The sequence below is a fragment of the Hyaena hyaena genome, unplaced genomic scaffold (genome assembly GCF_003009895.1).
Source record: "Hyaena hyaena isolate Hyena2069 unplaced genomic scaffold, ASM300989v1 scaffold_187, whole genome shotgun sequence".
Taxonomy (NCBI): Eukaryota; Metazoa; Chordata; class Mammalia; order Carnivora; family Hyaenidae; genus Hyaena; species Hyaena hyaena.
In genome coordinates this window covers 1,016,725-1,022,724 of record NW_024080820.1, presented here as the reverse complement: position 1 = coordinate 1,022,724, position 6,000 = coordinate 1,016,725, and positions in this window count along the sequence as shown.

Below are 6,000 nucleotides of genomic sequence, written 5' to 3'. Positions count from 1 at the left end.
ATAAAGATCCCATCTTCCTGCGGTAAGCCACTGCAGTGTTTTAATAACTTTCTTGGTTAAAAGTCTTCCTTCTATCCGTCACTGAATGTCTTCTGCTACATTATTATAATGATTATAGTGTCTCTGGCTAAAATAAAGTTGTAGTTTGTTGTTTAGCTAATGTTACCACCATGGTTAACCACAAAAGTATCTTTATGTATTGTTTATAACAATATGTTGTTTAAACTGTTGGTTGTTTATTGAAAGCATTACAAACTGTGGAAACTTCTATCATAATGTATCATAATATAGTGGAATAAATGTGAGCAGGAATGAAATCATTTATCTGTGTGTTCTCAGCATCTACCAGACTTGTAGCACATAAGAGAGACTCACAACAAGAGATTGTTAAATCAATGGATTAAATTAAAAAATTTTTTAAATTATAATCACTTCCTAAGAATATAAATGATTGGAAATACCTTGATTTTTGAAAACTCTCCGGATTAAAATCCAGATCAAGACTTTTATTAGATATTTTTCAAGAAAATTATCCTCATCTACATTAGAAGGCGCTTTGCCTGGATGCCTAACTCTTCACCGTCTATTAAAATGTATAATTCTACAATTTTATGATTCATTGGACTATAAATGTCAAAATATTCAAAACTAGCTGTTTTCTGTTTTTAAATATTGTTTCTTTTAAGAAAAACGTATTAAAAAATAAAAAAGAACTGGCATAGTTAGGCCAGACCTGTGTTTTCAATGGAAACAGAGCTGAGTAGATTCAGACAGCAGAGCTGTGTGACTAAACAATCCTTGCTCAACATGGCAGAATGGAGTCTATTTTTACATGTAGAAAGGATAAATTTTTTTAAAAAACAGCTTTATGCTTTAAACAGTCTTTTCACACTCCATATTGACTGTGCACATGGCTTGAAATAAACTAGAATTCGAGTATGGTAGAAATGCTACAGGGGCAGCTCACTGACAATCAACAACGTTGAAAGCTTGGATTGTAAGATCACAGAATCTGCCTGGAGAAAGAGGAAAAAATAAAATCTATTATCAAGCAAAGTGCTTTTCAGCCTCTAGTCCAGAATTTTGTGTAGTTTCAGCAGTGGCCCAAAGAAGTAGCAATTCAGACCAAAGTGAATCCTACCAGTGTGTTCCAGTTTGAAGTATCCATTTTAAGATGGGGTAATCAATCCCTAGTCTGGAGTTCTTGAAACATCCTTGAGGAGGTTGTGGGTAGTTTTAGGGTCAACTACAGAATCTCATTCGGTCTAAGATGACCAGAGATCCCTTAATATTATGAGCTCAGGTTGTGGAAAATCCAATGGCAGTATTTCCAAAGTGTGATGGCTAGGTTATTTACAGTAATGCCATTTTCCCTGCCCACCCCTCTGTGAATGTACTACCATGGTACGCTCTGGTCCCATGCTGTCCAATATGGGGCCATTAAGTACACATGGTTATTGAATACCTGAAAGTGACTAATCCAAATTGGATGTACATGTGTAGCAACATGGATGGACCTTGAGGGTGTTATGCTGAGCGAAATAAGTCAGGCAGAGAAGGACAAATATCATATGTTTGCACGTATAGGAGGATTAGGAGGAACTTAATGGAGGACCATGGGGTAGAAGAAGGGGGGAAATGGTGGGGGGAAGGGAGAGAGGAAAACCATGAGAGACTCTTGAATGCTGACAAAAACTGGGGACTGATGATGTTGGGGGGAGGGGGGATGGGCATGGAGGAGGGCACTCGTGGGGATGAGCACTGGGTGTTACGTGGAAACTAATTTGACAATAAACTATTTGTAAAAAAAAATAAAATACAAAAAAATAAATACAAAAAAACAAATTGGATGTACAGTAAGTATGAAATATACACTGAATTTTGAAAGCTTAGTACAAAAAAATAATGTAAAATATCTCAATAATAATTTTGTTTAATTATATGTATAAAAGATCATATTTTGGATAAGTTCAGTTAAATAAGATACACATATACACAGGAATATTACTCAGCCATAAAAAAAATGAGATATTGCCCTTTGTGACAACATGGGTGGACTTTGAGGGTGTTATGCTAAGTGAAATAAGTCAGGCAGAGAAAGAAAATACTACACGAATTCACTTATATGTGGAATCTAAAAAATAAAACAAATGAACAAACAAAACACCGAATCTTAGAAACAGAAATCAAATTGGTAGTTGTCAAAGAGGAGATGGGGGGGTGAGTGGGGAAAATAGAAAAAGGGAATTAAGAGGTACAAATTTCCAGTTATAAAATAAGTCTCAGAGATGAAAAGTATAGCCCAAGGAATATAATCAATCGTATTATAATAATGTCATATGGTGACAGATGGTGTCTACACTTGCCATGGTGAGCACTGAGTAATGTACAGACCTGTCAAATCATTAGCTGTACACCTGAAACTTATGTAACATTGTATATTAATTGTACTTCAATAAAGAAGTGAGATATAGTATTATTAACCTCAACTTTGCCTATTTCTTTTTACTGTCTTTCAAAGTGGCCATTAGAACATTTTCCTTTATGTGTGGTCTACATTTGTGGTGTACATTATATTTCCACCTGACTGTGTTGCTCTGGACAGACAGCCCTGCAAAAGCTCCCGTCCATCCCAACATTTCACTCCCGCAGCATGCTGGGAGTTGTACCCGGGGCCACTAGAGAAGGCTCTGGCGGAGGTAGAGTGAAGAGGATTTATCTGATGGCCAACAGCAGGGGAGAGCCCAGTGCTGGGTGCTCAGGTTGAGTCTGGGGCTGAGAGTAGATGAAATGGAGAAAATAACACATCTTTGCACTTCATTTCTTTAAGCACATTTATCTCAGCAAGTAAATTAAAAAAACAAACAAACCCATAATTAGTACAGTTAGGTCTGTGGATGTGGGTATTCCACAACTGAAGTTTGTTTTTTACATCAAGGTGACTGTTTACTTAAGATTCTTTGAATAAAACTGTTGATATATATTATTATTTGCTGGTTTTTATTATGACTTCTTAACTTTTCTATTTCATATAGCACAGGGTTCATTATCTCTATCACATCAGGAGATAGCTAGCTTTGGGCCATTCAAGGAAGAAGAGAAGCTAACCAGGCTGCCTTACACTGTTTTTCTATAATATTATCTGCACCGTAATCCCATTCTCACGTTGCAGTCCTTGGACTCAAAGTGCTTGCACTTAGGACCTGTGGGAGGAGTTGATAATATGCTGAACTGTAGTTTTGAATGTTTCTATCAGCCCCTGAGGACTCCAGTTGCATTACTTTGAAAGGTGTTCAAGAACTTCCTGTTTAAGTAGGGAACAAGAGGGGCACGTGGGTGGCTCAGTCAGTTAAGCATCTGTCTTTGTCTCAGGTTATGATCTCACCATTTGTGGGTCTGAGCCCCACATCAGGCTTTGTGCTAACAGCTCAGAGCTTGGAGCCTGCTTCAGTTTCTGTGTCTCCCCGCCCCTCCCTACTCACTCTCTCTCTCTCTCAAAAGTAAATAAAACATTAAACAAAATTAAAAAAAAATAGATAGGGAACAGGAATTCTACTGAAGATCTTTTTTTTTTCCTGTTGAAGTTCACAATGCAGGAAAAAAGGGCAGAAAAACAGCCTGAGGATGAAGGCAGTTTTTTTTTTTTTCTAGGAGAGAGAGAGACAGCGTGAGCAGGGGAGGGTCAGAGAGAGAGGGAGTCACAGACTGAAACAGGCTCCAGGCTCTGAGCTGGCAGTCAGCACAGAGCCCGACGTGGGGCCCGAACCCACGAGCCATGAGATCATGACCTAAGCGAAAGTCGGACGCTTAACCGACTAAGCCACCCAGGCGCCCCAAAGGCAGTTTTGAAAAGAGTTGAATTCATTAACCATCTTCTTCCACACAGAGAAGTTTTTTATTCACTTGCTTGGCAATTTGCACCCAGGTAGGCACAAGGTGAAGGTATATAGTAGGTGCTGGTCATGCAAGCAATTAAGAAACCTCACTATGAAGTTACATGTTCATTATAACCTAATAAAGAAGGAAATAGGAGGAAATCTCACAGAAGACAATTTCTGGTATGTATCTGAAAATTTCAAAATGAAGAAACTCAAAATTAGTAAAGAAGGAAAGAAATTTCTTTTAAAAGAGAAAGATATTTGTTTTTACCTCTAAAAAAGATCAAGAGGTTTGCTATCAATTTGAGCAGACTCCCTAATAAGTAACAACAATGTGCCTGCCTGGCCAAATTTTCATATGGGCTTTGTTCCCACTATTGTTTAGAAGCCAAGAATTAAGTTGAACTGAAAAAGCCTAGCTTGTTTTCAGTCATCATATTGTGTTATCAACGTTATGAAATAACACACAATGTTAGAAAAGCAAGTACAGTAAAAGGGAGTTCTTTAAAACTGCTTTATTTCTTCTGTATTTAACTTAGTCCTTGGGGAAAAGGGAAAAGAGGCAAAAATGTTTCTCCTATTTTATAAATACGTGGAGTACAAAATCCCTTTAATTTGGAGCTCATTTGGCCGAGCACCTCTGAGAGGAAACCTCTGAGAGACGTTGTGGGACACACTTTGATCTTGGTTTCTTATACAACCAGCTGCAGCTATTAATGAGTTCACGGCACCAGGGCATAAGACATCATAGTCCTTTTTGTTTTAACCAAATGTCATCAGCTTTGAGCTCTCATCCATTTACCTGGCAGGAAATCAAATCTCAGTTACTGTTCAAGCCCTTGTCATCCCTTCCACAGAATCATACAAGAATCACGGGCTTACATTGCCCACTTTGAGAGGAGGCCTATACTTAGTCCTTGGACATTGACTTCATTCCCATTGTCCATCCAAAGGACTGGAGGTAGAAAAATTAATATATATGTCAGGTATTGTCCCCCATTTGTTGAGAGTTGCTTTATTAGTCTATTTGGACTGACAAAAAGTACCATAGACCGGGTGGCTTAAACAACAGAAATATACCTTCTCACAGTTCTGGAGGCTGGATGTGTAACGTCAAGGTGAGAGCTGGCATGGTTTCTCCTGAGGCCTCTCTCTGGCTTATCCACAGTCACCTTCTCGCTGGGTCTCCACTGGGTCTACTCTCTGTGCACACACATTCCTGGTTTCTTCCTCTTCTTATAAGGACACCAGTCCTGCTGGATTAAGGCTGTACATTTATGTCTAAAACTTAATTACCTCCTTATCTCCAAATACAGTCACCTTGGGGGTTAGGATTTCAACCTATGAATTTTGGGGAGGAGGAAAAGACCCAGTTGAGTCCGTAACAGTTGCCCTGGAAGGAGTTAACTGGAGTCCCAGGGGTCAGTGTAAAGGGATTGGGAATTCAGACTTGGATGAATTCAGAGGTGAGGAGGAAAGGGTGTGAACTGGGATCTCAGATGTTTCTGCTTTCACCTTCTTCCTTAATTCAAAGTTGGATCATATCTCTCCATCCAAAGCCAATCAGGTTAATCTTTTTCAACGGGCTAGAAACAAGCCAATCTTCACTTTGCTCCTGAGTGATTCTGTGTTTTTAGAGACCTTTTCCTTTCCCTTCTTTTCCCTTCCTTCCTCTCCCCCACCCCCCCTTCCTCCCATCTTCCTTCCTTCCTTCCTTCCTTCCTTCTTTCTTCCCTTCCTTCCTTCCTTCCTGCCTGCCTGCCTGCCTGCCTGCCTGCCTTCCTGCCTTCCTTCCTTCCTTCCTTCCTTCCTTCCTTCCTTCCTTCCTTCCTTCCTTCCTTCCTTCCTGGGATGGGTGTCTTAGGCTAGGGTGGATATTCATCAGACTGAAGACTTTTAGTGCAAGTGGTTTATTTGGGAGGGGGATTCCAGAAAGCACTCATAAAGAAAGAGACATGGAAGGCTAAGTGACTAAAGAGTGTTAGTGAGCAGATTACCACTGAGGGTAACTGGGCCTCAAGCCTGTTGAGATCCATGGGGAATGACCCAGACTTGTCCCATCCATGGGCAGGGGAAGTGGGGTATTTTTTCCTGCACTTCTCATCCATCACCAGCTGGTGGC